This window comes from Palaemon carinicauda, chromosome 11 (genome assembly GCF_036898095.1).
Source record: "Palaemon carinicauda isolate YSFRI2023 chromosome 11, ASM3689809v2, whole genome shotgun sequence".
In the NCBI taxonomy this organism is placed as follows: Eukaryota; Metazoa; Arthropoda; class Malacostraca; order Decapoda; family Palaemonidae; genus Palaemon; species Palaemon carinicauda.
The window spans coordinates 79,997,316-80,005,912 of NC_090735.1; the positions used below are offsets into that span (position 1 = coordinate 79,997,316).

Here is an 8,597-nt window from a genome sequence, read left to right on the forward strand (position 1 = left end):
GTACAAAGGTCCTTTACTGCTAGAATAGAAGTAGTTAAGGACCTTGACTACTGGGAAAGACTGCAATTTTTAAAACTATACAGTCTAGAAAGGAGAAGAGAACGCTACATGATAATAAAAGCATGGAAGCAAATCGAAGGAATTACTGAAAACATCATGGAGCTAAAAATATCAGAAAGAGCAAGCAGGGATAGATTAATAGTGCCCAAAACTATACCAGGAAAACTAAAGAAGGCACAAAGGACATTAATCCACTACGCACCAGCATCGATAATGCAGCGACTATTTAATGCGCTGCCAGCTCATCTAAGAAACATATCAGGAGTGAGCGTATATGTGTTTAAGAATAAGCTCGATAAATACCTAAGATGCATCCCAGACCATCCAAGACCGGAAGATGCAAAATACATCGGAAGATGCATTAGCAACTCTCTGGTGGATATACGAGGTGCCTCACACTGAGGGACCTGGGGGAACCCAAACATAGAATAAGGAATAAGGATTTAAGGAAAGCTACCTGCATCGATAATGCAGCGACTATTTAATGCGCTGCCAGCTCATCTAAGAAACATATCAGGAGTGAGCGTATATGTGTTTAAGAATAAGCTCGATAAATACCTAAGATGTATCCCAGACCATCCAAGACTGGAAGATGCAAAATACACCGGAAGATGCATTAGCAACTCTTTGGTGCCTCAAACTGAGGGACCTGGGGGAACCCAAACATAGAATAAGGAATAAGGATTTAAGGAAAGCTACCTGTATTAGATATAAAGAAAAAGAAAACTCTCAACTTCATATCAAAGATGAGACATACAATCTCCCATTTACAGAGATAATTTAACTCTGCAATATCATCATGCAATGATACAGCCCCAGGCCCAGATGAAATTCCCTATGCAATGATAAAGCACCTGTGTAGTAACACAAAAGTTTTTTTCATAAGTATTATTAACCGAATATGGCGAGACCATAGTTTCCCATCAGTTTGGGAACTGGCCATTATTTTAGCTTTTTTAAAACCTGGAAAGGACAATGTTTTGAGTTGCAAGCCACCGACCAAGTGCATTGACGTTGTTTGTGTAAGATTATCGAAAAAATGGTCAATGCAAGGCTTGTATGAATACTGGAAAAGTTGGGTATTTTATCACCAGTTCAGTGTGGGTTTCAGAAAATGCCCTCTACACTGGATGCACTTGTTCGTTTAGTCATCCATTTGCGAGTCATTTGCTTCTAAGAAACATCATGTGACAGTATTCTTTGATTTTGAAAGAGCATGTGGTATGGTATCCTTGAAACTTTCCATGAGTTTGGTCTAAGAGGTGAGTTACCTTTATTCATTATGGCCTTTTTAAAAAGACAGTTCTTTCATGATAGAATGGGTAATACTCTGTCTGAAAGAAAGTGCCCGGAGGAAGGAGACCCACAGGGCAGTGTACTTAAGTGTTACATTATTTGCGCTAGCAATTAATTGGACTTCTTCCGTGATGCCAGATGACGTCCTCCATACTCTCTTCTTTGATGACCTTTTTGTTTCATTTGCAGGAGCAGGAATGACAACAGTTGAAAGAAAGCTTCAACTCACGATCAATGGAATTTGAAATGGGCAGATTTGAATGGCATTAAATTTACTACAAGTAAAGCAGTTATGATTCATTTTTGCTGCATTCATGGCGTATACCCAGACCCATATGCTTTTATATATATATATATATATATATATATATATATATATATATATATATATATATATATATATATATATATATATGATAGATATTTCTATATAATATATATATATATATATATATATATATATATATATATATATATATATATATATATATATGTATATATATATATATATATATATATATATATATATATATATATATATATATATATATATATATATATATATATATATGTATATATATATAAATATATATATATATATATATATATATATATATATATATATATATATATATACATATACATATATATATATATATATATATATATATATGTGTGTGTGTATATATATATATATATATATATATATATATATATATATATATATATATATATATATATATATATGTATATATATGTATATATATATATATATATATATATATATATATATATATATATATATATATATATATATATATATATATATATATTGTTACTTACTAACTTACAACCCTAGTTGGAAAAGCAGGATGCTATAAGCCACGGGGCTCCAACAGGGAAAATAGCCCAGTGAAGAAAGGAAAAAAGGAATAATAAAATATTTTAAGAGTAACAACATCAAAATATATATCTCCTATATAAACTATGTAAACTTTAACAAAACAAGAGGAAAAGCAATTAGGTAGAATAGTGTCCTTCTCCTAGAAGAGCTGCTTGCCATAGCTAAAAGAGTCTCTTCTACCCTTAGCAAGAGGAAAGTGGCCACTGAACAATTACAGTGCAGTAACCTCTGGGGTGAAGAAGAATTGTTTGGTAATCTCAGTGTTGTCAGTTGTATGAGGACAGATGAGAATATATAAAGAATAGGCTAGACTAATCGGTTTATATGTAGGCATAGATAAAATGAACCTTACCAGAGAGAAGGATCCAATGTAGTACTGTCTGGCCAGTCAAAAGATGCTGTAACTCTCTAGTGGTAGTATCTCAACGGGTAGTTGGTGCCCTAGCCATCCTACTAATATGTATATTAATGTATGTTTATATGTTATATGTATATATATATATATATATATATATATATATATATATATATATATATATATATATATATATATATTTAGAAAATCATCGTTTTTCCTGCATTGAAGAAACACAATTTCTAGGTTTAACATTTGATAGAAAGCTGACTTGGGTTTCACATAAAAACTAAAATGTAAATATTTAGAGATTCAGAATATTTTTAATGTATTAGCTTATTCATCATGGGGAACAGATCATCAGACTCTCCTAATATTGTATAAATCACTTATTTTACCCAAACTTTTATATGGATTTTGAATATGTTATTCAGCTTCCACTACCAAATTGAAGATTTTTTATTCCATTCATCATACTGGCATCAGATTAGCTACTGGCACTTTTGAGTCATCCCCCATCCCTAGTCCCTTAGTTGATGCAGGTGAATGGCCTCTGTACTTATATCGCCAGTCTACTATGATTAGATATTGGTATAGGGTAAAGATGCTTCCTAATTCATTGTCTTTCTGAAGCTGCTAATAGAGAGAATTTCTTCTCTTACTATGAGATTCACTCTACATCCCCAAAGCCTTATGGATTTAGAGTGAAAGAATGCTGAATAGCCTGAATCTCTCCAAGAGCGAGGTAGTAATTTCAGGCTATCAGTCACCCCTCCCTGGAAATTTTCAAAGATCTCTCTCTGTAATTATTACACTTGCGCTAAAGGCAACATGGTAATTGACAGATTTTGGTTCAACTCTTTAGAACATGCAGAACAGCACAGGGATAGTGGATTTATATTTACGGTTGGCTCCAAATCCAGTGCTGGCGTTGGATTTGGGGTGTACAATCCTCTTTTTATTTGTAAACTTGCTCTCCCTTTAAAATCCTCTATCTTTTATAGCAGAGCTGTATGGTATCCTGACTTCTATTGAAAAAAAAACAGCAGTAATGAAAGAGGGAAATTTTACTATTTTTAGTGATGGAAAAAGTGTTACAAGCATTTACGGTTTTTAAGCCAACCAACCCTTTAGTTTTAAAATTTTTAGTGGTTCTATATTTGCTGCACTGCAGGTAAAGAAGTTAAGTTTTGCTGGGTCCCGCCTCGTGTGGGTGTCCCTGGTAATGAAGCGGCAGACAAATTACTTCCTGGAAGATATCTTCCTAGTAATGACATTTTGCCTGATATAAAAAAATCTCTTGGTGATGTTTGGCAACGCTACTGGAATTCTGTTGATCAGAATAACATGAAGGAAATAATAAATGCAATACCTGGAAGTATGAAAATATGCCAAGAAGCTGGGAGACTGTCCTCTGTCACCTTAGAATTGGGCACTCAAGTTTGACTCACGAGTTCCTGATGAGTGGCAGGTGTCAGCCATTCTGTTATGATTGTTTGGTCCCTCTGACTGTGAGGCATTTACTTGTTGAACATCCCAGTCTTGTGGGTATCAGGGAACAATTCCTGTCTGAAGCTCGTGGTGAATATGACAGGTACATTCTCACCAAGATTCTTGGAAAGGACCTTTTTTATGATGTTAGTAGCATTTTTGAATTCATATTAGAATCCGGCCTTCTTACTCATTTTTAAATGTATTAAATTTTAAAAGTTTCATTGTTAACTTATTCTTATTTTTATTTTTAGTTTTTATTTATGTGATTAATTGTTAATTAAGCATGATTAAATCGGCGTCAATGACCACTGATGTTATGATACCAGATAATTACAAATCATGCATTCATTCATATATTTCCATAACTGACGTAAGTGTTATGCCTCTGTAATCATTGCCATCAGTCAGGTCTCCTGTTTTTACCATTTTCACCAACACTCCTAATTCCATTCATCAGGTTGTGCCTCTTCATGCCACATTATACAAAATAATCTTGTAAGTAGTCTGGGAGTCACTTCATTTTTGGTCAGTATCATCTTGGCAGTTATTCAATCGTATCCACGGGCTATCCATCTCTTTAGTTTTTTAGGATAGTTTTGACTTCAAACACACTGAATTCATTTATGGGCACATCAAAGTCTTCATCAGCTTCAGGTATATCAATAAAATTATTCCCTTCATATCTCCTATTCATAACCTCACTAAAGTGTTCCATCCAACGTTGTCTTTATTCTTCATGTGTTGTTATAATAGACCCATCTCTCTTTTTTATGTGTATATGCTTCTTCTTTGCCCCAGTCAAGATTTCATTAATGATTCTATGAGAAATTCTTACACCATAGCCACTCCCTGAATTCATAGTTTTTTTTTTTCTCAGCCTCATCTTCTTTACTGTCTGAATATTCTCTCTAGTCATTCCTGTTTTTTTTTTTTTACCTCATTATCAATACTGGAATACTTAGCATTCTCTATCCGTAATTTTCATTACTTCCTTGGAGTCTTTCCACAATCAATTTTTGTCTTGTCTCCTTTTTATAGTATCCCAAGTATCATTTGATATCCATGGCTTTTTCCTTGTATCTGCGTGTCCCAAGACTTCACTACCAACTGACTTTAGCTGTATCAAGCCTAGGTATTCTATCTACCTTTTCTGTTGTGTGCTTTCAGTTTTAATTTCTGTGTGGCAATGAGGAGCTGGTGATCACTACCAATATCTGCACCTCTATAGCTTCTTACATTTCTCACAAAGTCTTCCTTCTCTCTTTGTTAATGGCAATGTGATCTATTTGATTTTTGCGATTGTCACATAGTGAAATCCATGTAAATTTGTGGATGTTCTTGTGTTGAAAAAGGGTACCTCAAATGACAAGATTGTTTGCTAAACAGAAACTTATGAAATGTGCTCCATTCTCATTTGCGACTTCGCCAAGACCCTCGTCACCCATCACGTTATATATTCCTTGATTATTCCTTCCAACTTCAGCATTGAAGTCACCAATCACAATTTTCATATCTCTCTCTGTGATCTCATCTATTACACACTGCATTTCAGCATAGAAAAATTTTACCAAATGGAACTCCACAACCTAAGTGGTTCAACATAGAAATAACCATTTCAATAAGAAGCAGAGACAGGAAACATAAATCAATGGGTCCACAGCCTTCAATTCATGAAATTTCCGAGCACAAGAAGTTAAGCCTAAAAATAGGTAAACTAGTTAGAAAGGCCAAGAGCAGTGGAGAGAGAGAAAAAAAAAGTTAACTTCAGCTAGTAAAGAAACCCAAAAGAATTTTTTGCTTATGTAAACAGTAGAAAGCAAGTAAAAAACAACAAGCCAGTTAAGAACTCGGAGGGTGATCCTTTGAAAAATGATATGGAAAAAGACAAACTGATGAATGCATATCTCACAACTAAACTAATTAGAAAGGCAAGATCAATGAAGAGAAAAGTGTGGCTTCAGCTAGTAAAGAAAATTCAATGGAATTTTTTGCATATGTAAACAGTAGAAAGCCAATCAAAAACAACATTAGCTCATTAGGAGACTCGGATGGTAATCTTATAACAAGTGATTTGGAGAAAGCTGAACCGATGAATGCATATTTCACAATTGTATTCACTAGGGAAGAATCAATGACCGTCCCCGAACCATCTATTATTTATGAAGGCCCACAATCATTAAATAGAATTTCCTTTACAATGGATAATGTTAAAATGAAAATGAAAGAACTCAGTAAGTCTAAGGCACCAGGTCCAGGTGATATTCATCCAAGAGATATTATTGAACTACAAGAAGTAGTAGGTTGGCCAGGGCACCAGCCACCTGTTGAGATATTACCGCTAGAGAGTTAAGGGGTCTTTTAACTGGCCAGACAGCACTACATTGGATCCTTCTCTCTGGTTATGGTTCACTTTCCCTTTGCCTACACATACACCAAATAGACTGGCATATTCTTTAAAGATTCTCCTCTATCCTCATACACCTAACAACACAGATTACCAAACAATTCTTCTTCACCAAATGGGTTAACTAATGCACTGTAATTGTTCAGTGGCTACCCTCCACTTGACAAGGGTAGAAGAGACTCTTTAGCTATGGTAAGCAGCTCTTCTAGGAGGACACTCCAAAATCAAACCATTGTTCTCTAGTTTTGGGTAGTGCCATGGCCTTTGTACCATGGTCTTCCACTAACTTGGGTTAGAGTTCTCTTGCTTGAGGGTACACTCGGGCACACCATTCTATCTAATTTCTCTTCCTCTTGTTTGTTAAAGTTTTTATAGTTTATATAGGAGGTATTTTTTAATGTTATTCTTAATATATTTATTTTTTCCTTGTTTCCTTTCCTCACTGGGCTATTTTCCCTGTTGGAGGCCCTGGGCTTATAGCATTCTGCTTTTCCAACTAGGGTTGTAGCTTAACGATTAATAATAATAATAATAATAATAATAATAATAATAATAATAATAATAATAATAATAATAATAATGAGATAATCCCACACTTTTACCAAATATTCCAAAATACAGCCAACAAAAGAAAGGCACCACGAGGATGGAAACAAGGCATTGTCCAGCCAATCTACAAGAAGGGACCAAATGAAGAACATGGCAACTACAGACCTGTGTGTCTTAGCTTCATTTCCTTGCACAATTTTTGAATGAATTACAGTAGATTCAATAGTAGAACATATAGAAAAAAGATCTTCTGATAGACAGCCAATATGGTTTTAAACAAAAGAGATATGTCACAAATATTTTGGAATTTTTTTACAATGTGTTTAGCATTTATGACAAAAGGAGGGCAATAAACATCATATACCTAGACTTTCAAAAGGCTTTTGACAAAGTTCCTTTTAGAAAATTAATGGTCAAAATCAGAAAACTAGGCATCATTGACGAGCCAGCTGAATGGATCGAAGATTGGCCAATAAACAGAAAACAGAGTGATGTAATCATTGGAGAAGCTTCAGAGTGGGCAGCTATTATAAGCAGAATACCTCAAGGATCCGTCCTTGGCTCATTGCTATTTCAGATCTACATAAACGACATAGATATAGGATTAACTAGTAGAATAGCCATATTTGCCGATGATACTAAACTAGGAATAAATGATGCGAACTCAGAAGGCAGAAGACATAGAAGCTTTAAGAGAGAATCTAATGACGCTTGGAGAATGGTCCAGAAAATTTTAAATGCCTTTCAACTGTGGGAATATGAAGTCATGCACATAGGTTATCGTAACCGGCTATCAGATTACTCACTGCTGTGTAGTGAAATAGAAAGTGTGGATCAGGAGGAAGATCTCAGTATTATTATCAGCAAGGATTTATAGTTCACCAAACAGAGCATAAAAGCTGAAAATATGGCACAGAAACTAATAGGTTACATAAAGAGACAATTCAGAAACACACACTGTACTACTGCTGTACACATCACTAGTAAGACCCTATCTAGAATACGGAGTCCAATTTTAGGGTCCATGTATTCAGAAGGATATAGATAATAGACTTTAAGCAGTACAAGCTAGGGTCACCAAATTAGTTCCAACACTAAAGCAATTTGGATATAGACAGAGGATGGAAAGTTTGAAATTATTTGATCTAAAAACTCGACGACTAAGGGGATAGTAAATAGAGGCATTCAAAATTCTTAAACGAATATCAAATGTAGATTACAACAATGTATTCACGCTTTGCACAAATTAGTCCAGAGGTAAAGGATACAAACTGGAATTGAAAAGATACAACACCACTCAGTGTGGCAATTTCATTACATACAAAATAGCAAATGTTTGGAATAGACTTTCACATGATGTAGTAAACAGTAACATGGTAAACAAGTTCGAGAATAAGTTACGCAAGATCATAAGAACTCTCTAAATGCTTAAACTAGGTTGCTCTACCAAAGAGCAAATGGAATCTCGGCAGATGGAATAAAAAGTCTTTGAGACATCTAAAATCCTTGTAACACACTCTCTCTCTCTCTCTCTC

At 34.5% G+C, this 8,597-nt stretch overlaps 1 protein-coding gene across 1 annotated transcript in view; it reads left to right on the forward strand.

The window, feature by feature from the left end:
* Positions 1 to 8,597, forward strand: part of Ankle2 (ankyrin repeat and LEM domain-containing protein 2) — a 668,076-nt gene that overhangs the window by 224,480 nt on the left and 434,999 nt on the right. The gene's annotated exons all lie outside the window — the stretch shown is intronic.